The 27,533-nt window shown below is 46.2% G+C and overlaps 1 protein-coding gene across 5 annotated transcripts in view; it reads left to right on the top strand.

Annotated features, from left to right (window-relative positions):
• The window catches only part of pam (peptidylglycine alpha-amidating monooxygenase), a 445,162-nt gene that overhangs the window by 1,670 nt on the left and 415,959 nt on the right, over positions 1-27,533 (top strand). The window contains exon 1 of one of the 5 annotated variants that reach the window (XM_072516375.1): positions 9,600-9,694. The exons of 1 other annotated variant lie outside the window; for it this stretch is intronic. The gene's annotated coding sequence lies outside the window, so the exon portion shown is untranslated. Of the gene's footprint in view, positions 1-9,599; positions 9,695-26,355; positions 26,531-27,533 lie in introns of those variants that run through there. 3 more of the 5 variants (XM_072516373.1, XM_072516374.1, XM_072516376.1) reach the window with 3 other exon arrangements.

Below are 27,533 nucleotides of genomic sequence, written 5' to 3' on the forward strand. Positions count from 1 at the left end.
GACCTCATCCCTTTTTTTACCGATGTCGTTTGTACCGATGAGTACCACGACCACTGGCTGTTCACCCTCCCCCTCCAGAATGTCCTATACCCGCTCCGAGACATCCTTGACCCTAGCACCAGGGAGGCAACATACCATCCTGGAGTCTCGTTTGCGGCCACAGAAACGCCTGTCTGTTCCCTTACAAAGAAGGGGAGGATGAGGATGGAGGACATGGTGGGAGGATGTTCTAGGAGGACTGATGGTGGATGTGGGACAAGATGGTGATAAGACCATGAGGAGTGGCTGAGGACTGGTGGAAGGGGCAAGGGCAGGGAGTGAAGACAGCAGGTGGGTGGTGGAAGGGGCGACAGGAGGAAGGAGTTGAAAGATGGAACAGTTGGAGGGGGAGAAAGAGTATTGAGATGTGGAGAAGGAAAGGAGGAGCGAAATGGAGGATGACAAAAGGGTTGGGAGGGCTGATGATGAGGATGTCGAGATGGGACATTGTGGAGGGTGAAGAGGACATCAAGGGGGTGGAGTCGGTTGAAGGATATGGTGTGGATGAAAAGGAGAAAGGGTCGAGAGGGCAGCGAAAGAGATCGAGGGCATGACGGGCGAAAGCAGTGTTTGGGTTGGAGGGAGGGATGGCAGAAATAAGCAGGTATGAGGGGGACTATTGAGACAGGATGAAGGGTTGGAAAGTCAGCTGGAGGCGGTGAAAGGAGCGAGGAGGTGGACGGATTGGAGTTGGAAGCAGAAAGGAGGGAAGGTGGATGTGGTGACTGGAGATTGTTGAGGGAGAGGAATGATGGAAGTTGAGGGGTGGGGGGAAGGATTTAAAAGGAGATGATGGTTTGAACAAGAGGGTTGGGAAGCAAATGAAAGTGAGGAGGCAGGAGCTGAGGGAAGGGAAGGAAGGAGGTAAGGGATAAATGGTGGAGGGAGAGAGAGAGGGAGGTGATCACGGTAGGAAAGGATGGGAGAAACATGATTGAAGAGGCCAGAGATGGAAGGAACTAGACATGTATGGAAGGGAGGGACAGAAAAATGAGAAGAAAGATGAGGGGAAAAAAGAGAATGGTGCTGGTTGCCTCAAGGTTCGAGAAACCAGAGGATTATGAAACCATAAGAGTATACTTAATCTCAATACCTAAGTTTTCAGGTCTGTTTCACTGTTTGATTTTAATTTTATTTATTAAATATCTGGAGTTTAAATTTGTTTATTTGGTATTTTTGAGTAAATAACATTGATCAAGGAAATACACTTAAGGGTTATTTATTATGGAATTTGCTAACCCATTGGTTGAAGCTTTGCCTTTTATTTTCTTTGGATATCCTCAGCCATGACGTGTAATGTATCTTGTTCTGTCTGGGGCAGTGGAAATGTGACAACAGTTTCGTTCAGAAAAGGCAACTATTGCAGAATCTCCTCTCATCCAAATTTCTATGCAAATATTCGCATGTTTCTGTTGATGAGTTTTAAATCCGACAAATTTATATCATTGTTAGTTAGTCAATGTGCTTGAGATTTTTTGTTCATCTGTGCCTTTAAAAAGCTAGGTTTATTGTGATATGTAGATACTTCAGTGCTGTAGTGTTTAATTTGTACTTGTTGCACAGCAAAGCAGAATACAAAATGAGAATTGTGGTTCTCAAATGAAAACTAATTCTTAATAAATTGTTTTAAGAACTTCAAACTAGCAATTTCACCTTTTTGAAACCTGACATAAGCCATGGAAAATAAATTGACATTTTTGAATAGTTTCGCGTGCAAAATGGCAGGTACAAGTAGCATAGTGATTATGTTATTGGAATGGTAACTCGGAGGCAAAGGCAAATTCAAATTCCACCGTGCCAGCGTAGGAATTTAAATTTAATTATTTGAATAGAATCTGGAGTAAAAAGAGTAGCATCAGTAATGGTGTCCATTGAAACTATTGGATTGGCTTCTTAATCTGGCCCAGGCCTACAACAGTGTGGTTGAACTATCCTATTTCAAACAGTTGTATTCACAAAGGTGGCTCACTGCCACCTTTCGAGGGAAATTAGGGATAGGCAATGTATGCCAGCCTTACCAGTAATTCCCTCATCCCATGAATGAATAAAAATAAAATGATGGACAGGGAAAGAACAACAAGACCATCTAGCCTGCCCCATATATATTTGCCATTACTTCACGACATTGATACCTAGATTCGATTTAATAATCTCCCAGGGGAATTGAGAAACCATATTTAAAAAAGGTTAACTAATAGGGAGAAAACATCTGGAAAATTCCTCTCCCACCCTTTACACGATCATAACATATCCAGGAAATCACATTGACCCTTAGTACCTACCCCTTGTACAAGGTGATCTCTGTCGCAGGTAAAAACAGGTCCACCTTTTATTTGAAAGAATTACAGCAAATTAACATTCATCTCATGAAACGGAAACCTGTTCCTCAAGTCCACTATTCTCTGGGAACTGAATGGGCTCAATATATTGTAGCACATTTGAATTACATATAACATTCTAACATGGACTTTAAGGCGTTGCATTAAGAGGATAAGAAATGAAATGGGCAGAGAAAACTGCTGTGCATGCCAGCATCATAGTGTTTGAATTGTGGACGAAGGCAAGCATTCATTTGGCAGAACAGCAACTCCTTTAAATTTCATGGAAATATCAGCTTAATTTTCATTTTGCAAAGCGTTAAGAAATATTTATTTCTAGAATAGCTGCTCTTTAAAGGTAAAGTACTATTTCATGGACCTATCTACATGATGTGAAGACTTTGCGATAGTATCAATCCTGCATCATAGCCTCAGATAGTTCTGATTAATTGTGAGTTTATGAAATTCCTCAATTTTGGATGCTATTTCTCATTCGACTGAGTCTTTTTTTGAGTCATATGTGCTTATAGGCTCTAAGGGTGTGTGTATATCAGCATATCTTTTATGTGCTGTACAGTGTCCATGTTTACAGCATTTGAATGATATGCAGCCTGTAGATTCTTTCCAGTGGTTGTTGCCTGGCAACAAGGCATACCATCGCTTCAGGAATTGTGTAAGATTGATGCTTATCTGTGTAGAGCTGCTTGTGACATCATCAGTCAGTGGTTTATAGGCATCCATATTTTATTTTCATTAATTTTCCCTTTTTCTTTTGAAGCTGAAATTGGCTATATCTGCCATACTTTATTACTGAAATTAGCACCTTAAATTGATTTTTTTTTTCATAAGATTGCAGTGGTTTTGCTTTTTAAAATGAAAATAAATTTGGGTGTAAGTGGAATATGTATGTTTATTGAATATGTATAGATACTGCAGGCTGTTGTTTAGTAAAACAAAATGAGCTGGTTCAACTCTTCTCTTGATTTCTCTAGTCACTGCCATCTCCTGGAACTTGGCTGATTGCACTCAGGGATCAGTGAGGAAAGTTTTCCAGAGTTTCTTTTCCTAAATTGCAATATGGGTTTATGCCCCCTTTTTCCTCCCCCAACAGATTGAATGATATGCTGTTGAGGACAAGTGTGCGTGCATAAACTTTCCTCACTGATCCCTGTTGTATACTGTATCCAAATATTGGGATATGTTGTGAAAATAGTTTCTGTATTCTTTGCTCACCTACTACAGACAGTTTTAACTTTTCATAGAAATGTTGCCAGTCAACCTAATGGGAAAGCGGCCGGGTCCGCAATCTCTAATAGCTTTTTCATTCTATGCTACAGCTTTGCCAATTCAATGCTTTTTCTCAAGCCACATTGACATAAACATATTCAATTCAAACAAATATTTTTTTAAAAATTAGAAATGATCTAAAGTTAGCTGCAAGTTGTACCTATTTTTAAAAAGGGGCATTAAAAACAATTTTCTTTCTACAGTGTTCCTTTTATTCTATAATCATGGCATCAATACAATCCTCTCGGGCATTGATCTAACACCAGAAGTTTGTGATGTACAAATAGTATTATGTGAATGAAGGACGAGAAAACAAGCAGGACTGCCAAGCTTTTGCCATATTACACCTTATGCATGCACACTTGTCCTCAACAGCATATCATACAATCTGTTGGGGGAGGAAAAAGGGGCCATAAACCCGTATGCCAATTTAGGAAAAGAAACTCTGGAAAATTTTCCTCGCTGATCCCTGAGTGCAATCAGCCAAGTTCCAGGAGATGGCAGTGACTAGGAAATGCATTTCCCTAGTACCCCACTCAAAAACCTATTCAGTTCTCTTTTGAATGCTTGAAGAAAGCCTTTATTAAAAAGTTGTGGTGGTCTGCCATGTTGCTGTTTATATGAACAATGATGGACCATTGGTCCATCCAGCCTATCCACAAAATTATGATGTTAGCGACACTGTTAATGTTCTGACATTGCTGCATGGAAACTGGTAGGTTGCATATTTGGCAAGCCATGACTTGTATACTTCAGTGCAACTTGTGTTTGCTTTGGTCGATGTAGATTGGGCATATGTAGATTTAGAAGTTTTCCTATTCAGCCATGGACATTGTCTAGTTAAGATGCATATTTTCAGCATTATAGCAAGGGCATGGGTATTGTCATAAATACTCAGTTAAACTGGATAAGGAATAAGATACGCATGAATTGTATCTGGAGGGTGAGAGGTGAGGGGGGGGGGGGGGGGGTGAGGTATTACTGGTGGCTTTTCTCTTTCATGGAATCAGTCCTGATGTGAACATAAGACTAGTAAGCGTTTCTAACTGAGGATGATGCCGTTGGGGGCTCCTCAGATAATGAAGTATGCAGCAAGACCAGGTCAGCGTTTGGGCATGAGCTGATAAATGGCCTAAGATGTAGGAGAGAAGTAGGTCATTTGGCCCATCGTGTCTGCTCTGTCATTCAATGAGATCATGACTAATCTGATAATCCTCAACTTCACTTTCCTGCCTTCTCTCCATAACCCTTGATTCCCTTACTGATTAAAATGTCTATCTCAGTCTTGACCCCTTGAGGTGAACTTGATTTTTCCAGCCTGAGGAATTCTGCCAGGTCACTTCGGTGACCTTGAGTCCCTCCACTCCAGCAAAGGCCAAAATATCAGCGCCTCTCGCCCCCTGTACTCCCGGGTCTTCCGACACTCTGAATATCGCCACTTCTGGATGCGAGACCCTCAACACCTCGGACATTACGTCTACGAACCCCTACCAAAGCCGTTTCAGCTTTGGGCATGCCTAAAACATGTGAACATGGTTTGGGGGCCTCTCTGCGCACCACCCACACCTGTCCTCCACCCCATCAAAGAACCTACTCATTTTGGCCACCAAATTCCTCACAAACCCCATTCACCCCACCGGGTCCAAAACTGCTGTTCCCCCCCCATCCTTCACCTTTCCGATCTCCCTCACCGCCTCCTCCTTAAGTTGATGAGCTAGCATCCTGCTCACCTTCTGCCCATATTCATACATAGCCCCCCGGGCCCTTCGTAACTGCTCAACCTCCTTCCCTGTAGACACCAGCCCGAACTCCATCTGGAGCTTCTGCCACTCCTTGAACAACCCTGCCTCCGGGGCCTCCGAGTACCTCCTGTCCACCTGCAGAATCTCTTCCACCATCTCTAGCCATCTCTGCCCACTCAGTCCTATCCTCGTGCCCGGATCGAGATAAACTCCCCCTGACCACTACCTTAAGCGCCTCCCATAGCGCGGCAGCCAAAACCTCAAATTCAGCTCCACCTATCCCCGAATAGCAGCCCCCACACGCTCACACCACCTCATCCGCTAGCAACCCCACATCTAATCTCCACCGTGGGCGTTGCAGCCCCCCCCAGTTCACCTGAAGTCCACCCAAAGTGACGCGTGGTTAGAGATCACAATCGCTGAATACCTCGAGTCAGCCACGCCTCCCAGCAGAGACATATCCACCACAGAGTAATCGATCCACGAGTACAGCCTATTACTATGGGGAAGTACAAAAATTCCTCCGCCCTCAGCTTCCCAAACCCCCACAGCTCCTCCTGCCCCCCCCCCCTCCATGCGATCCATGAACCCCTTCAGTTCCTTCACCACCGCCGACACCTTCTTTAGTTGTGGACTTGACCGGCCCAATCTTGGCTCGATAACCGTATTAAAGTCCCACCTCATAATCAGCCAGTGTGAGTCCAGGTCTGGGATCATCCGCCTCATGAATTCAACATTGTCCCAGTTTGGGGCACAAACATTCACCAAGACCACAGGCATCCCCTCCAATTTCCCGCTCACCATCACAAACTTCCCCCTCCCACCGAATCTGCTACTGTATTCCCCACCTCAACCGCTACACTTGCCCTATCCACACTTTCCTTAGTCTCGTCTGGTCCCCGATCTTCACAGGCATTTCTTGTAAAAATCCCATGGCTGCATTTAGGCGACTCAAGTACGCGAACGCACGTGGCTTTTTGACCGGCACATTCAGCCCTCTCACATTCCATATGACCAACCTGGTTTGGGGGGCGCACCCCACCCCCATCCCCTGCTGATCAACCATAACCACTCTTGGACCAGCCTACGCCACACGTTCCTCCAGGCCCGCTCTTGGATGTCCACTTTCGCCCACTCACTTTGTGGAAGGGAAGTTAATGAGTTACCAATTTAGAAACATGCTGGGAATATTGACTATATTTTAACACTGCTTTTGAGCGAAAATAAGTAGGTCAAGTAATGTAAACTAAATACTGCGTACTCGAATTGTTTTTAAACCAGGGGCAAAACATTCATATTTCCTCTTGCGTATGTTCCCAAGCTTTCTCTCTTCAAAGTTTATTTCACACTATAAATATAATGGTTTTCGGCTGTATAACTCAAGAGTGCGGTGCCCTGGCTTTGCAGCTAGAATACTCTCCGCAAATATATTTGTGTAAATAAATTTCCATTAAATTGAACCTCGAGGAATTTGTCTTTATTATGATTTCCACGACACCCTTCTTAAACCCTTTGATAGACCCACCCCCGTCAGCAGTCCCTCCCTGAAACAAAACAACAATCCCACCCCCTCCAACACTCTAACCACCTGCTCCTTCTCCCCCTCCCCCCCCCCCCCCCCCCCCCACTGCATTCCCATGAACTATCCCGCCCAGCTACCCTGGCAGGCCCCGCCCATGGTGCCAAATGTCCTACCCACCCACTGATTCCCATCTTTGCAGCTCCCCCCAGCCCACACCCCCCCATCCCCTGCTCACATGCTTCCACAGTGCAAACAACAATAGCAATAAGAAAAAGGTACACCCATCCTTCAGGGTCCTCCAGCATCCCACTAAAGGACCCCACACACACAAAAAAAAGATCCCTCAGAAGAGAGGTTCTCCCCTGACCATCACCCAAAGAGAAACGAAGCAAAAAAACAAAAAAGGAGAGAGAACCAACATCTCCTCACACTTCCTCCAAAGTTCAATGTCTCTCAAGCTCCATTGCCTCCTCTGGTGTCCCAAAATAGTGCTTGTGGCCGTTGTGGGTCACCCAGAGGCGGCCGGGTACAGCATCCTGAACTTCACCCCTTCTTAAAGAGGGCAGCCATAACTCGTTGAATCCAGCTCTTTGCCAGTTCCGCGCCCAGGTCTTGGTGTACTCAGAGGTCGTTACCCTCCCAGGTACATCTCCTCGTCTGCCTGGCCCCCCGCAAGATCTTCTCTTTATCCAGGAACCCCTCAGGCCTCACCACCATCGCTCTTGGCAGCTCATTCATCTACACTCTATGTGCCCAATCGACCTCGAGGAGCGGTCGAAGGCCCCCGCCCACATTAGCTGCTCCGGCATTTTGGCTACATATGAGCCTGTGTCCGCACCCTCTATGTCCTCTGGCATTGTCACAACTCCCAAATTCTGGCTCTGGGAGCGGTTCTCCAAATTTTCGACTTTCGCCTTGAACCACATCTGGGTCTCCCTCAGCGTCCCAATTTCAGCCGCCAATGAGATAAGCTGCTCCTCGTGTTCCCCCCATCGCCGCCTCCACTTTCTGGATCGCCTGGCTCTGGGTCTCCAACCTCAGAACCATGCGGTCGATCTCCACTTTCAGCGGGTCTACCACCTTCGCCAGGTCCTCCGGAGCCTCCCTCCTCTGCTGGCTGAACTTCTCGTTCAGAAAGTCCACCAACTGCACCATTGGGCTGGTAGGGCCGGCCCCTTACTCCCCGCCATCTCCCCCTGTGTCGCACAAAGAGTTTCTTGCTCTTGTAGTCCTTCCTTCTAGACCCACTTCTGGTCCACGGATCCATTTACCAAACCCACCAGTGGAGTATAACTTTCCTCCACCAGCTCTACACCTTTTTCCTCCAAACATCCATCAGGCAACCGGGGAAAAGGAGCAGGAAGGCCGTGTCGAGCACGAGCTGCCAAATGTGCGACCACTCCATGGCCACCACCGAAAGGCTGTCTATCTCAGTCTTGACCAATGCACCCCTCTACAACTCTCTCTGGTAAAGAATTCCACAGATTCACAAGCCTCTGAGAGAAGAAATTCCTCTTAAATGGGTGACCCCTTCTCTGAGATTGTCTTCTGGTCCTAGTCCCTATCACAAGGGGAAATAACCTCTCCATCCACCCTGTTAAGCCTCCTGAGAATCCTTTTTGTTTCATAATCTTTATTAGTGTCATAAGTAGGCTTACATTAACACTGCAATTAAGTTACTGTGAAAATCCCCTCGTTGCCACACTCCAGCGCCTTTTGGGTACACCAGGAGAATTCAGAATGTCCAATTCACCTAACAAGCACGTCTTTCGGGATTTAATAAGGTCTAAACTCGTTCTTCTAACCTCTGATGAGCATAGACCCAACCTACTTGGCCTCTCCTCATAAGAAAATCCTTCTATACCCGGGATCAATCTAGTGAACCTTCTCTGGACTACCTCCAATGTATATCTTTCCTTCGATAAAGAGTCCAAAACTGTTGTGTTCCAGGTATGGTCTTAACTAGTGCCTTGTATAGTTGTAGCAGAACTTGCCTATTTTTATGCTCCATTCACTTTGAAATAAAGATTAACATTCCATTTGTCTTCCCTATTGCCTGCTGAACTTGTATGTTAATGTTTTGTGATTTATGCCCAAGTACCCCAAAATCTCTTGTGTGCTGCAGCTTTCTGTAGCCTTTCTCCAATTAAATAATATTCAGCTCCTTTATTCTTCCTACCAAAGTGCATGACTTCACATTTTCTTACATTATATTCCATCTGCCAAGTTTTTTTCCCCACTCAACCTATCTATACTGCTCTGTCGACTTTGTCATCCTCACCACTTGCATTCCTACCTATTTTTATGTCATCCGCAAGCTTGCCAATAGCACATTCACTTCCTTCGTCCATGACGTTAATATATATTGTAAATAATTGTGGCCCCAGCACTGATTACGATGACACTCCATTAGTTCTAGGTTGCCATCCTGAAACTGCCTCTCTTATCCCAACTCTGTTTTCTATTAATTAATGACCAGTAACATTGGCACAAAATAAGTTGGGCAATGATCATCTCCAAAAAAAAGAGTTCAGTCACTCCCCTTGACATTCAGTGATGTTACCATTTTTTGAATCCAACACAATGTTATAATGATGGGTTTTTAAGATTGTTTTGGGACTGCACCTTTAATTTAAGATGAAATAAAGGGGTCATGTGACCTGATGTTTGCGTGGTTTCCTTGTTAAAGGTGAGAGGACCCAGATTTTTTTTTACTAGGAAGAAGATGACCGATGTTTACACTTGGATGCAATGAGAGCAGCCTATGTGCTAACTGTGGATAGACTGTGAGTCTCCCAAGTCCCATAAAAATGTTGAGACCAGTTGTGCTTTAAACTGTCCAATTAATTCCATGGTAAAAGATTTAGAACCTCAAGGATAGCTATTCAGCAGTTCTACCTGGATACAAGACCATGTAATTCATGTTGCATGGAAATAGGTTTGAGACAGACATGGTTTCTAAGATATCCCTGAATATCAGACGGGTTAGTCTGCCAGGGTATGGGAAAGAGAGAGAGAAAGCAGTTAGAATCTGGAAATCTCTGGTTTATTGCGGCAGAATGTGGGTGGGAGATCGCACTCTGATTGAAAATACTAAATTTGTTAGAAATTAAAACAGGGTTGGAAGATTTGCCAAGCTTGTGCAAGCGGGAAGGTCTCCAGTGAAGGACAATTCTGCGGTTACAGTTCCAGGCTGAGAGAAAAGAACAGAAGTAAACGCTCTTGAGCAAAGAATCACTTGGACTGATTTTGGAGAATCAAATGTCTCAAAGGGCAGTGCAATGTACACATTTGAAGTGTATTTTTTGTTTGCGTTAAAATAAAAAGGAAGGTATTTTGTTCTGTGGTTTAAATTAAGTTTAGTCAGTAGTGCTTTAAGTCCATTGCAGTAAAAGTCTTAAAACCGTGAGGTCCTGTTGCGTTATCCTTTGAATTAACTGGAAGTTCAAATTTACTTTTAAAAGTTATCAATCTCTAAAAGTGAAAGCTTAAGTGGAAGGAAGAGTTGGGGTTGGAGCTGGAGGACTGGGTGTGGTTCAAGGCTCTGCACAGGGTGAATGCAACATTTCAATGTAGGAGGTTAGGGTTGATACAGTTGAAGATAGTGCATAGACCCCATTTGACCAAATTCAGGATGAGGAGGTTAGTTTGCGGGAGTGGAGGATAAGTGTGAGTGGTATGGGAGGGTCCTGGCTAATCATCTGCACATACTCTGGTCATGTCCTAAGCTTGTGGGGTTCTGGGTCTCCCTCAGCACCATGTCGGTGATTTTACAAATTGAGCTGAAACCCTGTCCCTTGGGGGCCATGTTTGGGGTGTTGGACATGCTGGCACTGCAGACGGGTGGGGGCTGATGTCCTGGCCTTAGCCTCACTGCTCGAAGGCAGGTGCTGCTGGGTGGAGGTCAGCTTCTCCATGAGCGGAGCAATTGGGTTTTACTGGAGATGGCAGCCATTTATTTTGTACTTTAAAGAGCTGGTCGCCATTATTTGTTCAGGGGGATTTAGGGGGTATTCTGTTGGGGGTTTTGCACAAGGGGAGGGAGGGGGACTTTGTTACTGTTTTATTGGTTTACTGTTTATGTATAAAATTGAAAAAAATGTAGTAAAAATATTTCTAAAAATTATGCTTTTTCTTTTTAGATGGTGCAGAGGAGATTCACCAGGTTGTTGCCTGGGATGAAGCAGTTGAGCTATTGAGAGAGGTAGATAGGCTCTGGGAGAGCAGGGAATGCTGATGGGGGGACCTTCTGAGGTGTATAAAATTATAAGGGGTATTAATAGGGTGGATAGGAAGCTGCTGTGACTTTTCGTTGAAAGGTCAATTACGAGGGGGCTTCATTTTAAAGTGAGGGGCAGGAGGATTAAAGAGGATTTGAGGAAATATTTTCACCCAGAGAGTGGTGGGTGTCTGCAATGCACTGCCTGGGAGAGAAGTCGAGGCGGGAAACCTCACAACCTTTAAAAAGTACGTGGATGAGCACTTGAAATTACAAAACAAGTGCTGGGAAGTGGAATTAGTGTAGATTTAGTGTAATTTTGTTGGTGCATGCCTGAAGAATCTCTTCTGTACTCTGACTCTTATGTTCTTCTGCTCTCTACATTAATAGGATTCCATTTTTTTCTGTCAGTGATGTTAAGCTGACAGGTCTTTAATTCCCTGGATGTGTCCTCTCCCAAATATAGGAATTACATGAGCTATCTGCCAGTCCTCTGGCATTACACCAATTTTTAACGGGTTAATAGATATCTACTTTTTTGGGGGGGCTATCAGTTGCCTTGATATTTTTTAATTATGTGGATGCAATCCATCGAGACCAGCGGTTTCATTTAGTTGATTCTGTGTGCATTTTAATTTTAAATGCACTTATTTCTCATTGTTAAATACCATGACTACCTGTCCCAAACACTGGGGACCCCCCCCCCCACCACACACACACACACACACACACACACACATAAAGGGAACCATTGGAGCTTCTTGGAGGGCCTACCCAGGGTTGGGGCATGTCCCACCAGTGGCTACACATACCTTTGCACCCCTGGCGGGCTCCCCTCAACTGCTTCATGTTTTTAAATACCTGTTGCAAACCTCACCGATGTGACGTCACATTGGCAAGTTATGAAAATAAAAGCAAGTTACTGCTGATGCTGGAAATTGAAACAAAAACAGAAAATACTGGACAATCTCAGCAGGTCTGACAACATCTGTGGAGAGAGAAGGGAGCTAACGTTTCGAGTCTGGGTGACTTTGTGGAGCAGTGGGGCTGGATTAGGTGGCCAGCGATAGGTGGCGATAGACAAAGGTGTCGAGGACAGAAGACGAAAGGAATATAAATGGGAGTGATTAAGGTTAAGGGTGCTGAAAGTGGCACATAAAGAGATTAGAATGTGTGAATGGCAGAACAAAGTTGAGCAGTGTGTAAAAGGGCAACGAGGAACAGTTGGCCCAAGCGGAATTGTGGGTGGGGTGCGGGGCAGAGGGAAACAATGGTGAGGGAAAAACAGATCAATAGAAGAAATGAAAATAAAATAAATTGATAGAAACAAAAATGGGGTGAAGGAGAGAGTCATCCAGACGTGAGCTCCCTTTTCGCTCCACTGGTGCTGTCAGACCTGCTGAGATTGTCCAGAATTTTCTGTGTTTATTTGGCAAGATATGAATATTCAGTAAGTGAACATATGGTGGGGGAATCCTTCAATTATATTTAGATAGATTTCAATGTATTGAAAAGGATGGGAACCTCATTACATCATCAGTTAGGAAGGTGGAAAACCTGAAAGCGAGATTTCATCAGCGAGATCGCATTTTCCAATTATTGTGAGATTTTGCACCCATGTTGCCGTTTGCACTCGTGTGAATGTGGGTGAAAAATCGGTCCATTCTGTCTATACCCGAGTAGTGTTACTTCCGCCATAGCTTTCCTCTTTCTTTATATGCCAGGAAAATATTTTACTATATTTTTATGTTCCTTGATTTCATTTTGCAGTTTCTCTGCCTTCATTTGAAAAGAAGACTTTTCTCTGAACCTCTTAATATTCGCTTATTGACTCATCTATCTCTATACTGAGAATGGGATTTTTCGGCCCCTTTAGAGGCAGACATCGTTGCAGGTGGGACAGGAAAATTGGCAAAATTCAATTGAGTTTTGGCCCTTATCCAAATTTTCCCATCCTGCCCATGGTGATGCCCATCGATAGAGGGGCTGGAAAATCCCAGCCTTAAATTGGGTTTAGGAAAGAGATATGCATTGTTTGATGTTTTTATTCAGCCATGGAGCCTCAAAAGTTCTGTTTGTTCTTTCCTTTATATATATATATATATATATATATATATATATATAATATATATATATATATATATATATATTTTTTTTTTCCTGCAATGTTAATGCCATTTTAAATGTTTCCCATTTGACTATGATTTCACATTGTTGTTCGATATCATTTGTCCATTATATTTTACCAAATTCTATTTTCCGCCTCTCACATTCAGCTTTTCACCAAATTATTAACCTGGTTTTCTTCATATTGTGCTGCTCTCTATCATTATATTGGAGTCATGAATTGGATAGATTTCCCCTACTCTAGTCCATTTCCCATACTGGATCCAGTAGCGAATATTCTTTTGACCGTTTTACATATTTCACATTTTACAAATATCTTACTTTTTACACATACGTATTGGAAAAGAGTCCCGTTCACATTGTAGGAACTCCTGTTTCCTCACCCCATTACCTACCGGTTCTGTCAAATTAATATCAGGATATTCAAAATCCCCATGATTGTTTTTCAACTCCATTCCCTAATTTGCATAACATGCCCTGGTCAAAATGTACTCTTCAACCAGCAGAGAACAGATCATCTAGTCTGATGTTTCATTGCTGTTTGCAGGACCTTGCTGTGTTCAAATTCGTACTTAATTTGCCTATATTATAAAACTGACTACACTTAAGCTACATAAAGCAAAATAGCGTGGGTGCTTGAAATCTGAATGCAACACAGAAACTGCTGGAAATGGACAGCAGGGCAGGCAGTATCTGTGATGGATTAACAGATGACCTTTCATCAGATCTGATTCTGACTGGCTGGGTGTTTTTTGTATTGAGGAGTGTTGTTCCATCTTAAAACTTAATACATGCAGGAATGCTTTCTTCCCATTAAAAATCAATTTTCACTCCGTGTTCCAGTTTATTTTTCCACGACAGGGTTGAACCTCCTCTGATGAATTGACATAGCCACAAGGAGCTTTCTTTATTTTGGAATGATTGCTATGATTTTTTATAGGCTTGTGATGGTATGTCTTTGTTGCTGAATTATCAGACTATTGTCCAACATTCACTATTGGATGAGCAGAAATTTCCTCCCATATAAATTTGGCCCCTGCAGCGAGCTCTGTTCCCAGTTCTTTACTCTAACCCTCTTCCTAGCAACCATCTGGTATCTGATCTCAAGATGATTTTCTAACCATCATATCAGCAACATTATTAACACGCATATTTCCAACTTTAACGTTGCTGAGCTCTGCCCTGTCTCAGTTCATCTGTTGCTAAAACACTCAGCTAGACTTCCGGTTGCGGCTATGCGGAGCTAAGTCGCACATTCGGCAGCTCCCACTAAAAATGGACTTTTGGGCTCTTTTCAGGGCCCCCAACGGCACTTTTTTGACGTTTCCCGGTGTAGGAAGGAGATTGCAATAGTTTCCGACAGTGTATGGCTTGGACCAGGAGCAGGGCGACTAAAAAAAATGGTGGTAAACCCAAAGAAGGTGCGAGGGAAGAAGAGCAAAATGGCGGCGGGCGGGGACCAGGCAGCGTGGATGCAGTGGGCGCAGGAGGTTATCCAGCGCTGCTTCAGAGAGATTAAAGCGGACCTGCTGGAGCCGATGAAGGCTTCTATAGACAAGCTGGAGACCCAGAGGGCCCAGGGGGTGGCGATCTGCGAGGTCCGACAAAAGGTCTCTGACAATGAGGATGAGATCTTCGGCCTTGCGGTAAAGGTGGAGGCGCACGAGGCACTCCACATGAAATGGCAGGAACGGTTCGAGGAGATGGAGAACCGGTCGAGGCGGAAGAATGTGCGGATTCTGAGCCTCCCGGAGGGGCTGGAGCGGTCGGACGTGGGGGCCTATGTGGTCACCATGCTAAACTCGCTGATGGGAGCGGGGTCCTTCCAGGGGCTCCTGGAGCTGGAAGGGGCCCATAGAGTGCTGGCGAGGAGGCACAAGGCTAACGAGCCACCGCGGGCGGTGCTGGTGCGGTTTCATCGGTTTGCTGATCGGGGGAGCGTGCTCAGGTGGGCCAAGAAAGAGAGGAGCAGCAGGTGGGAGAACACCGAGGTTCGGTACCAGGACTGGAGTGCGGAGGTGGCGAAGAAGAGGGCTGGGTACAATCGGGCAAAGGCGGTGCTGCACAGAAAGGGGGTGAAGTTTGACATGCTGCAGCCGGCGCGATTGTGGGTCACCTACAAGGGGCACCATTATTTTGAGTCTCCGGAGGAGGCGTGGGCCTTTATTCAGGCCGAGAAACTGGACACAAACTGAGGGTCAGGATGGGTGGTTGGGGATTGTTGTTGGAGTGTTACACTTTGAGGGGGGGTTCTTTGCCCTTATTTCTGTTTGGTTCGATGAGAGTGGTTAGGGTGGGTTGGGCACTGTTTTGGTTGGGTCTGTCGGGAGGGCTCTTGGAGGGGGGTAAGTAAATGCAGTAGGGGTGGATGGCCGGTAGGGGGTATGGGGCCCCGCGGGGGAGAGGGAGGCCTGAGTCGGGGGTGAGGGGACTGGGCCTCTAAAAGGAACGGCGACAGGGGTGACGGGGCCGGGCAGGTGGAAGGCGCGGGCTTTTTCCCGCGCTGAAGGCTGGAGGGGACGGGGCCGGGGCGGAGAAGCGAGGGTTGTTTCCCGCGCTTGGGATGGAAGGGGGAGGCGGAGAGCCTGTGGATGGGTAATGGAGGAGGAGGAGGATATGTCCCACAATGGGAGGGGTTGAAGGAGAGGCGGGAGTAGCCAGGGTCAGCAGGAGTCCGCTGACTTGTGGGAGTGCAATGGGGGGAGTAAAGCAACAACATATAAAAAAAAGGTACCTCTAACTATCTTCCATAAACTACACTCACTTAAACATCCAATCATACTAACTTCCTAACAATACAAAAATAATAGCAGCATTCACATTTTCCTCTGGCTTGGCAGTCAAGCACAGAGTTGTACAATCTTTTAGTCGCAAATGAGGCATAGTTCTTTATTCACAAATGATAGGGTGGACGTAGGGAAGTTGTTTCCATTAGCAGGGGAGACTAGGATCCGGGGGCACAGCCTTAGAATAAAAGGGAGTCACTTTAGAACAGAGATGAGGAGAAATTTCTTCAGCCAGAGAGTGGTGGGTCTGTGGAATTCATTGCCACAGAGGACGGTGGAGGCGGGGACGTTGAGTGTCTTTAAGACAGAAGTTGATAAATTCTTGATTTCTTGAGGAATTAAGGGCTATGGAGAGAGAGCGGGTAAATGGAGTTGAAATCAGCCATGATTGAATGGTGGAGTGGACTCGATGGGCCGAATGGCCTTACTTCCGCTCCTATGTCTTATGGTCTTATGGACGCAAAATGAATGCCCTTTATTGTAGATCAAGGGGTTCGGGGGCCTGGTGAAAACCGAAAATAGGGGATCTTATCCTGTATACCGGGGTGCGAGAGCGGTAGGCTCTCCTTCGCCATTTTCTCATGCGGATAGTCTGCACGATGCTGCAGAATATCACCAATGCTAAAAGGGATTCAATTATGTATGAAAGGGAGTACCACGTTATAAACCAATCACACCATGATGGTGTGTTGTTACTTGTCACTGGACTCTGGGTGCTATGGGGGAGTGAATCATTGACGGCCGGGGGGGGGGGGGGGGGGGGGGTTGGGGTCGGGGGGGGGGGGGGGGGTTTGCGTGAAACCGAATACAAATTACAAATGGTAACGAAAAACATGTATGATGTCTTCATTGTTCTCTTCTCTTCCTTTTCGTCTCTTCTCTCTTCCTGGAGCTTCTGGAATTCTGTGGATCAAGCATAGTTTCTGTTACTATCTTGTTTAATATCTTGTACGTTAGCATGTCTGTCTTTTAGTGCCAATTTCCCTTTATAATTGGTCACCATGTGTGACTCCCTCATTTTTTTAAAAACCGAAAATGTGGACTAGACATCTTGAGAAAATACTGCCGCACTGCGAGCCGTCTCGCAGCCTGTGTGATTTACCATCCCAGTGTTTGAGGATGTAAATAGCATAGGGAAGCAACCGAAAGGTTGCCAAAACCAAACAAAAGAATTTTGAACGTAATGAGCCAAAATGGGGTGCGTATGGGCCGCGGCGGGTAAGATTTGGATGGGATACCCGGGTAGGACGGTGATCAATGCTGTATGTGCTCTACCCGAGTGTAGCTGACCAGAGGGGGGGTCCTCAGGCAGGGCTGGGACCAATGCCGTTTGTCCACTGCCTGAGCAACCGGCAAGAACGGGTAAGAATGTGGTTCTCGTGGGGGGCTGCCTCTCGAATTAGGAGAGCAACTATGAGTCGGGTTCTTATCGACAGACTAGTTCCTCTGAACTATTGTCTGGGACAGACTTGTACCTTTAACCATTTTCTGTCGACAGACTAGTTCCTCTGAACTATTGTCTGGGACAAACTTGTTCCATTAACAGCCGGGGGGGCTTTAATGGAGTGGTGACGTGGGGCCGTGAAAACTTTCGAGTTTACGCACAACACTTAACGATAATATTAATGAACAAACATTCAACAAACATGGTGCAGATTCCATCAGAATGGACACCGTTTCTCCCAAGCGGTTCCTTTTAAAACATCATCTGGACACCTCCGTTATCAGTTGCGAACAGGGTCGCAAAGGGGTTCTCGTTTTGGGAGTCAAGACTCAATGTCATCATCTTCTCCCGGATGCCATACTCTTGAATGGATGAGGGTTGCTGAAGCTGCATGGTGTGACTTAGGGTCCATCTCGTCGTTTCTGATGAGCCTGTACGAATTGTCACGGTGTCAAATAGTTGTCTAATTCTGTGGAGATGGAGTCTGGGTCGTCATCGTAGTGCGGTGGTCTTTGGTGATGTTTGTTAAGGAATGTGATCAGGAAGGGATCACTCGAATCGTGTTCAGATTCGCTGGGTGTGGGGCCTGTTGCATGGGGATAGTAGGGAGGCGTGCTGTGGCTATCGTCTGCGTCACAGTCGCTGTCGCTGCTGCTGCTGTCTGTGGGCGTTCCGGGGCGGAGTCTAGAGTTCGGAGGTGGAGTCTAGGTTGAGTCCGTGGATGGGGTGGACGTGTTGGGGGAGGGTAGGGATACGTTGGCTGTGGTCTGCTGCGTTGAGCATGACGTGGTGTGCATGGTTAGACTGCGAGCCATATGCCTTGAGCTGGTTAATATGAAACCACGCGGTCTTCCCGTTGGGGTACTTAATCCTATAAACGGAGGGGCTTACTTTGTCCGCAACGGAGTGCTGACCCGAATACTTAGGTGACAGGAACGTGCTGGGGTTGTAAATGGAGAGCATGATCTGCTGTCCTCCATCAAACTCAGTCGCATGTACTGTCTTGTCGAAACAGGCCTTGCTCTGTTCTTCCTGGTGCCTAATTTTACTGTGGCTGCTAGCTGAGTCGTTTTTACATTCTCGACTAATTGTTTCACTGCGTTCTCGTGTGTGAGGGCCGTCACTTCGGGGCTGGTCAAGTCCTAATAATTCTGTGCCTTTCATGGGGCGTCCGGTCATGAGAGTGTGTGGGGTGTATCCTGTGGATGTCGAAAAAGTGTTACGCAAAAACATTAGTGCAAAAGGGAGGACTGAATCCCAAGCGGTGCTGTTTCGTTGGAGCATTTTCCTGAGGGTTGTTTTTAGGGTCCGATTCATTCGCTCCACGATACCACTTGACTGGGGGTAGTATGCGATGTGGAAATTTTGGGTAATGCCAAATATCGTGAGGATGTTCTTCCTGACACGTCCCGTAAAATGGGAATTTTGGTTGGATTCAATGCTGCGGGGGAGTCCCCATCTCGTAAAGATGTGGTGGGCTAAAATCTTAGCTGTAGTCTTTGCCGTGTTTGTTCTAGATGGGAATGCTTCTATCCATTTCGTAAACGTGTCTATAACAACTAACACATACTTGTGACCATTCCTGCAAGGGGGCAATGGTCCTATAAAATCAATCTGGAGGTCAGTCCAGGGGCCATTAACGGTGCTGGTGAGGCTAAACTGAGCTTTCTTTGCATATCTGTCCGGATTGTTTTGGGCACAGATAAGGCAATTTTCTACATAGTGCGTGACATCTTCCTTTAAATTTGGCCACCAACAGAGCTGCCTGAGGTGGGCTGTAGTGGGGTCAATTCCCTGATGCCCATGACTATCATGTAACAAACATAAGCTGATTCCTGTCCTGTTCAGGAACAACAAAGGGTGTCTTTTAGGACCACACCATCATGTGTGGTCAGTGCATTTTTAAACCTATCGTATGGGGTTGGGAATTTTCCTTTTAAAATCTCCCTGAGATTACTATCTTGCTTCTGGGCCTGCACTAAATCTTCGATATTTGCCTGAGACCTGAACTGCATTCACTGGGGTGCTTTCGGGGGGGGTTCCAAAAATATCCATGTCTGGAACCAGTACGTCGGCTTTTACATTTGCAGGTGGGGAGGAACGGTGGTGACTTCGTACTTTAATGATACCAAATGTCCTGTCCTGTGCTTTGTCCAAAATGTGCTGGAGCAATGGGGCTGAAGGGAGGGGTTTGCCGTCCGCGGAAACAAATCCTCTTGCTTTCCACAGGGCTAGGAATTCTGTGAGGCTGTTACAGACATAGAGGCTGTCCGTGTATATGTCTGCTTGGCTGGGGAAGGAATCTGGGTGATCTATAATGTATGCAATGGCTGCTAGTTCTGCCGCCTGCACTCCTAAGTGTCCTGGCAGTTTTAACGAGATTTCTTCTAGGGCGCGTCCCTGCGCGTCCTCAACAAAGATGCCGCATCCTGTAATGCGCTTCCAGTTTAATATAGTGGAAGAACCATCCACATATATTCTCAAGGGTGCGCACGTGTCTGTGTGCTGGGGGCTCTGGGGTGAACTACCTATCTTTTTGGGGGGTGTTTTTGCGATAAAGGGGCCTGTGTTGTGGTGTGGTGAGATGATTTCACATTTGTGGGGGGTGCCTGGGTACTGAAGGTTGTCGGCTAGGAAAGTGTGGGTTTTGGTCCTTTTTACAGTGATGTCCCGTCCCTGCAAACGAAGGGTCCACCTGGCTGCTCTGATCTGGCTTACTGTACCGTCCTTAAGTCGTCCGCCTAGTAAAAGTTGGGTGGGGTGTGTTCTGTGAGGATTGTGACGGGGTTTAGCCCGGTGATATATGAAAAGTATTGAACTGCCGATAAAACTGCGAGCAGGTGCCTTTCACAGGCCGAAAATCCCTGCTCCACAGGATCTAAAACTCTGGAGGCGTAAGCCACGGGTCTTAACTGTTCGTGCCGTTCCTGGAGGAGCACGGCCGAAAGGGTACGATCTGTGCGAGCTATCTCTATAGCATAGGGGGAAAGCGGGTCTGGAACCTGTAGTGCGGGGGCTGCAATGAGTGCATGCTTTAAAACATCTACAGCATCCGTGTGCCGCGGAAGCCATTCCCAAGGGGCTCTTTTCTTTAGGAGTTCCGAGAGGGGTGCTGCTTTGGTGGCGGTTTCGGCAGTAGCCAACCAGTCTAAAAAGGACCGGAGGGCGGATACATTCTGGGGAAGGGGCAATTTGACAAGCCAATTCTTTTATGCTCGATCTCGCGTTTACTATGCGTGATAATCGTTCCCAAATATACCACTTTGTTTTCCAAACTTTGGGCCTTCTTGGGGTTCACTTTACATCCAATTCGTTGCAGGAGTTCCAGGAGTTCGGACAGAAGCGCGATGTGCTCTGCCTTGGTGTCTGCCTGCAGTAATAGGTCGTCTACATACTGGACCAGACATTTGGGGCGAGAAAATTTTGATAAACCATTGGCCAGCTGTCGGTGGAAAATGGAGGGGGAGTTGTGGTATCCTTGTGGAAGGCATATCCACGTGTACTACTGACCTTTAAAAGTGAAGACAAATTTGTACGTGCAGCTTTTGCCAATGGAATGGACCAGAATCCGTTACTGATGTCCAAAACCATTAACTATCATGAGTTGAGTCCCTGTTTGAGCATGGTCTCGGGACTTGTGGCTACCGTGGGGGCTGCTGCGGGGGTGACTTCGTTGAGTTCCCGGTAATCAATGGTCAGTCCATTGGGCTTTCTCACTGGCCAAATTGGGGCATTATTAGTGGAGGCTACTGATCTAAGTACACCCTGCTCTAATAAGCTGTCGATTACTTTTGAGATTTCTCCCTCTGCCTCTTGGGGAAATCCACATTGCTTCTGGAGTCTAGGGTCAGGTCCTGTTATTTGAACCAAAGTCATGTTTATGACTTGCAAATGCGGTCCTGTTTTTCTGGAGAACTGCCCTAACCTGTTTGTCTGCGCTAATCGTGGTCGGGTCAAACCAAAAATCGCTGACTGCGCTAATCCTATTAGCATAGTCCCCTACTGTGAGCGTTGCGGGGGCTCTTGCTGACTTTGTCATTTTCCAGACACATTGATTTACTGGGTCAAATGATAGGTTGTGGGAGTTCATGAAATCGATGCCCAAAATGTGTTCTGCTGTGTGGGACAGATCAACCAAAACTATGGGGTGTTTTGTTGTAATGTTGCCAATTTGAATGGGTACAGGGGCTGTGATGTGTCCCTGTTGTGAGTGGCCTGTGAAGCCGCTGAGGGTGATCGTGGCTGTAGTGGGCCACGTGTTTTTTTTTTTTTTTGGAACATGGTGGAGGAATTAATTGTGGTGCGGGACCCTCCTGTGTCCCAGAGAAATTTGATGGGCTGTCCCCGTATTTTCGCTGCAACGACTGGTCGGTTGGACCTATCCCAAAAGGTGTCGCAGACCCAGGTGGGGGAGCCCGAACACAGTCAGTCAGTTCCGTTCATGTCTGGTGAACGGGTGCTTACACTATGTATGGGCTTTGTCCTGTTATTATTCAGAGTGCCTGCCTGCTGGGCTCTCTGTGGCTTTCGTGGGGCATTGCATTCTCGTGCAAAGTGACCTAATTGTCCACAGTTGTAACACTTCTGTGGGGGGCTGTTCATGCTTCGTTCACCCATGCGGGGTTCTGGTGCACTTTAACTCTTTGAATATCTGCCTCTGCCTGCTGTTCTTCGGGTTTTCTAAACGCGGGTTTGATGTGGACAGATTGCTCCCAGGTGCAGGACAACCTTTTAAAAACCCACTTTTCGTTGTGCGTTTCTTCTGAGGGGTCATAATTAGTACAAGCTTTTTGTCCTGCCTCTGTGGCATGGGAGATAAGGGTGCGGGTCCATTTGGCCATGTTGTCTGGGGACAAATGGGAGTGGTCTAAGTTTCCGAAAACGGCTGTAAAATGGATCCACAGGTGTCCAGCAAACGCTGTGGGGTGTTCTGTTTTCTTCTGCCTGCATTTATTCAGGCCTTCTACTGGGTCACCTCTGTTATAACCGATCGCGTCTAGCATCGCCGTGTGCATCTCTGCAAGGGTGCCTCCTCCTAAATTCTGTGGGTCGGGAAGGGCTGCTACAGCAGAAGGGTCTAAGCTTAAAACTGTGAGCTTCACTTGCTCATGCTCATCCAGGCCGTACATGGTCGCCTGCTGCTTCACTCTAGCAAAGAAGTGGTGGTGGTCTGAGGTGGGGAGGAAAGGTGTGATCTTTTCACATGCGTCCCATAATTGGGTCACGGTTAAAGGGGTGGTGTAAAGGAATTCTGCATCTCCGTCCGATATGACTGTGCGGTGGATAGTTACTGGATTCATGGGTGCCTGATCTATCTGCTCTGTGGGGGGTTGGGGTGCTTTTCTCCTTTGGGGCTTTCCTTGCGCACATGTTACCTGTACATATCTATGCGCGGTTTAATTTCGTTCTTGCCAATCAGGGCCGTCTTCTTCATCTAATTGGGATCCAACGGTGCTTTGAAACCCATTTTGCACTGAAAGCAAAGACTGCAGTTCTGCAATCTGCTTCCAGCATTTTGCATGATGCACTGAGCTTTGTCTGTGCTCCGTGGTGGCAACGTGGAGTGCTCTTAACACTGCTTTTAGATCGCTGCGCTGCCTTTGCAATGCCTCTACCTGTTTCTCTGTCTCTTCTCTTATCAGGATTGCACGTTGCGTGTCCTGATAGGCCTCATCGTATTGGGTTTGGAAGCTGCTCAGATGTGCTAGACAAGACTGGTGTGCCCACTTGGCATCATCCATCTCTCTGTCCTTTGCTGCCAACTTCCTTCTCAAGTCTATATTCTCCCTCTCGATCTCACTAACATCGACCTTGCTCATTCGATGTCTCTCTTCTATCTCTTTGCGGAGCGTCCGAACGACCTCCTCTGTGCCTCGCAATTGTGCCAGACAGGACACGATTGCCATCGGCTTGCAAGCTTTCCCTAAGCTCCTCTTATGGATTTCGCTCAGGCTCTCCCACCAAGTATGTTCTATACTCCCCAGGACCTGTTTCCTCATTTGAATAAAAGTCACTCCAAGTCACATCCCTTCCCTTTGAGGTACCTTCTAATCTCAACTTCCCAAACGGGACACTGACCTACTCTGCTGCTGGTCGCTGCGACCACGAATTCTTGAGGGTTCATGAGCCGTTCCATTGCCTTCATTGCCATTTTTCCTATCTGAATGCTCTCTTTTAAAATTTGGAACGAGGGGTACTAAGGCGGTGCTGTAAACACGGGTACGGCGTTCGCTATTTTCCGGAATACAAACTCCCGACATCTTTATGATACCACCACGAGGTTTAAGTTCAAGTGCTGATCAATAACTTAATACACTAGTCAGTACGTTTGAAATCAAAACACGTTTATTATACGCAGTCAATCACTACTCCTGTATAAAACTCTACTTACTAGACTACCTTTAACACTAAAAGGCCTATACTTAGCTTTGGAACTGGCCCACCAGGTCAGGGGAATAAATGGCCTTTTGTTCGATTCTGAATCTGCAGGCTTGAAAGCTGGTATAGACTGGTAGCTAGGAGCGCCTATCTCGTAGCGTGCGTTGACTAAAGACTTACTTGGTTGGTGCAACTACTAGGCGGGTCAAGTTCAAGGGTTGTTTCGAGCTGCTGAGAGACCCTGCCAAGAAGGACAAATTGAACTTGGGGACTCTATTTTATAGTCCCCAGGGGCTTCGCGCCATTTGGGGCGGACCCCGTACCTGGTTCCAAGTGATTGGACTAAGTTCTGATCACTTGGATCGATTTCTCCAATACTGGAGCTGTTCCCTGTTCGCTGGGCGGTTCCTAAGTGTCCGTTGGCCTTCCTTTGTCTTGGCTCCTGCTGACGCCGAGGAGTCTGGCTTGGCCTTGTTTACTTTAACTGTTTCCAATTGTTCCTGGGGATCGCTCATTAATATGTAGATGGTTGTTAGTTTCAGTACTATCTGGGTTCCTGCAAGTTCTAATATACAGGAAACTTTGCACCTGCTGTTTTTACTGCGTTGGCTGAATTTCCCTGCATTCTTAGCGGATCTCCATTTTAAATTGGGAAGTGGCCAACCCAGGTGGCTACGTGAGTCAGAAGGTTGTGGGTTTAACCCCACTCCAGAGACCTGAGCATGTACCCAAGGTTGATATTAGTGTAGTGCTGATGGAGTGCTTCACTGACAGGTGCCATTTTTTTATTTAATGATATGTTAAACTGAGGCCTTGTCAGCTCTCTCAATTTGTAAAAGAACCAGTAATGGGAGTTTCTGTGGCTTAACAGGTTAGTGCATTCAACTATTAAGCAAAACATTGGTGCTTCAATCCCTCCCAAGGACGGAACTTGGGGATAGCAATGGTGTAGTGGTAACATCACTGGATGACGAATCCATAGGCCCAGGCTATTGTCCTGAGGAAACTGATTCAAATCCCACCATGGCAACTGGTGGAATTTAAATTGAGTCAATAAATCTGCAGTTAGCTAGGGTGGCACGGTGGCGTAGTGGTTATGTCATGGGAGTGTCCCTTTCAGGGATGTTTTTGTCTTATCACATGCCTTCAGTGATGTCATTGTGTGGGTGGAGCCTAGCTGTGGCTCTGAGAGTTTTTACTTTTGCTTTGAGTTTTGGACTGGTTTGAACTGCACAGGTTGAAAGAATAATCTTTTTATTGTCACAAATAGGCTTACATTAACACTGCAATGAAGTTACTGTGTAAAGCCCCTAGTCGCCATTCCGGCGCCTTTTCGGGTACACAGGGAGAATTCAGTATTCTCGGCTGGTACCGGAATTGAACCCGTGCTGCTGGCCTTGTTCTGCATCACAAACCAGCTGTCTAGCCCACTGAGCTGACGTGTTTTTCTCCAGCTTCATTTTAAAAGCTGTTTCCAGACTGCTTGGAAACTTGGCAGAGATAGTTGCTTTCTGGAAGGAATTTGAATCTGCTGTTTGAAAAGGGGAACAGAAGATTTTCAATAAGTCTTATGCCGGTGGGAGTGTCGTGTGCTGGGCCACGCTTTTGAAAAGGGGTTTCTGATTTTACTTGGATTTTGTTGTTGAATTGGAGCGGTTGAGGGGGAATTCATTATGGATTGTACGTGGATTGCTGTAGCTGTGTGGGGTCTTTGTGTTTGTAGTTGATACAAATTCTTGCTGTGTGTTTATACAAATATTGGCTGGATTCTTAGGAAGCTTGTTTTTTTGATTAAAAGCGCCTAAGAAGTCCGTTGAATAACACCTGAAGGGCAGGCTCTTGTGCTCATCCCAGCCAAACTCAACGAACAGTTGTGGGTCGGGTGAACTCTATAGTATACTTTGTGGTTTTCTAAGCCCGGGCCCATAGCAGTTAGCACAGCTGTCTCATGGCGCCAAGGATCCAGGTTCGATCCCGGCTCTGGGTCACTGTCCTTGTGGAGTTTGCACATTCTCCCTGTGTTTGCATGGGTTTTGCCCCCACCCCAAAGATGTGCAGGTTAGGTGGATTGGCCACGCTAAATTGCCCCTTAATTGGAAAAAATGAATTGGGTACTCTAAATTTATTAAGAAAAATAATACATTTGCAATTGAAAGCTAATCTCGAATGGTGACCATGAAGCTATCGTTGGTCATTTAAAAAACATTTAAAAAAATCTTTGACTTATGTTCTGCAGGGAAGGAAATCTGTCGTCCTTAACTGGTCTGGCCTACATGTGACTCCAGATCCACACCAATTTGTTTGACTCTTAACTGGCCTCCGAATTGGCCTAACAAACCACCCAGTTCAAGGACAGTTTGGGATGGGCAATCAATGCTGGCCTTGCCAGTGAAGCCCGCATCCCCTGAAAGAATGAGAAATGTGCTCAAATTCATTAGCAGGTGCCAACCTATTGTAGTTAAATGTTATCCCTTAATCTTGATTTTAAAGTAGAAATGACTCTTAACTCGACACTTCAGCAAGAGGCTTGAAAAAAGGTAGAGAGAATGAGACTCGCACTTGGGGAAACGAAGAGCAGCAGCTTTGCTGTAAGGAGCCATTCAGAACCCGCCTTCTAAAAGAAAAATCGAGGTAGGACATCATAGAGAAGCAAGTAAGTGATTGGCTGGTGAGTAATTCCTATTTAACTTGGGAGAGTGGCAGGAAGGAGCCAGGGCTGAGCGGCACATAAAAAGGGACTGGCGGGAGTGGAGCACAGACAGAGTTTGAATCATGATGTCAGGAAAAAAGTGATGTTAGCACAGAAGTAGGAGTTGATTGGTGAATAGCTGGTGAGAAATTCTATTTTCTAGTCTCCAGTTTATCGTAAACAATCTGTAAATTAAATTTGTGGTAGGGCAGCTCAGCCGCATGGCATGCCATAGTACATCATGTGGGAAATCGCGGCGCTTCCCTGGCCTAGACGATCACGTGGAGGAAGTATCACTAGTTGCAGAAATATCAGCTCTAGGTTTTGGAACTCTAGCGATGGCTAGAGTCACTGTGGTGCATCTGCGAGGCTGAGAACTATGTGGATTGCACGATGTTGCTAATTGTGTTCCTCTTAATTTGGCTCTGAAGATGGCGGCCAACATAGTCGCCTTCCTTAATTCTAATTACGTTTGCTCTAGTCGCCAGGTATCTTTCGATATGGCCACAAGGTTCAAAACCGAATACTGGTCAAAGACTTGATACACCAGTTAGTAAGTTCAAACTCGATGCTCATTTATTTACACACACAGTCAAATATACTCATGCATAAAATTGCTGGGCGTGTCCTAGGTGGCCGTTGGCCTGCTTTGTTCTGGTCTCCTCTGGCACCGGGGTGTCTGTCTTGGTATTGTTTACTTAAATTTTACCTTTTTGTCCCCGAGGATGGCTCATTAGTATGGTAATGGTATTGCAGTATCGGTCTTGTCTGGGAGCTACGGCTCCAATCAACAGACAAACCTCTGCACAGTCGGAGAGTCAGTCCTGAGCGACCTCTGCACAGTCGGAGGGTCAGTCCTGAGTGACCTCTGCACAGTCAGAGGGTCAGTAGTGAGAGAGTCCGACACAGTCGGATGGTCAGTACTGAGCGACCTCTGCACTCTCGGAGCATCAGTCCTGAACAACCTCTGCACAATCAGAGA

Source organism: Scyliorhinus torazame, chromosome 9 (genome assembly GCF_047496885.1).
Source record: "Scyliorhinus torazame isolate Kashiwa2021f chromosome 9, sScyTor2.1, whole genome shotgun sequence".
Taxonomy (NCBI): Eukaryota; Metazoa; Chordata; class Chondrichthyes; order Carcharhiniformes; family Scyliorhinidae; genus Scyliorhinus; species Scyliorhinus torazame.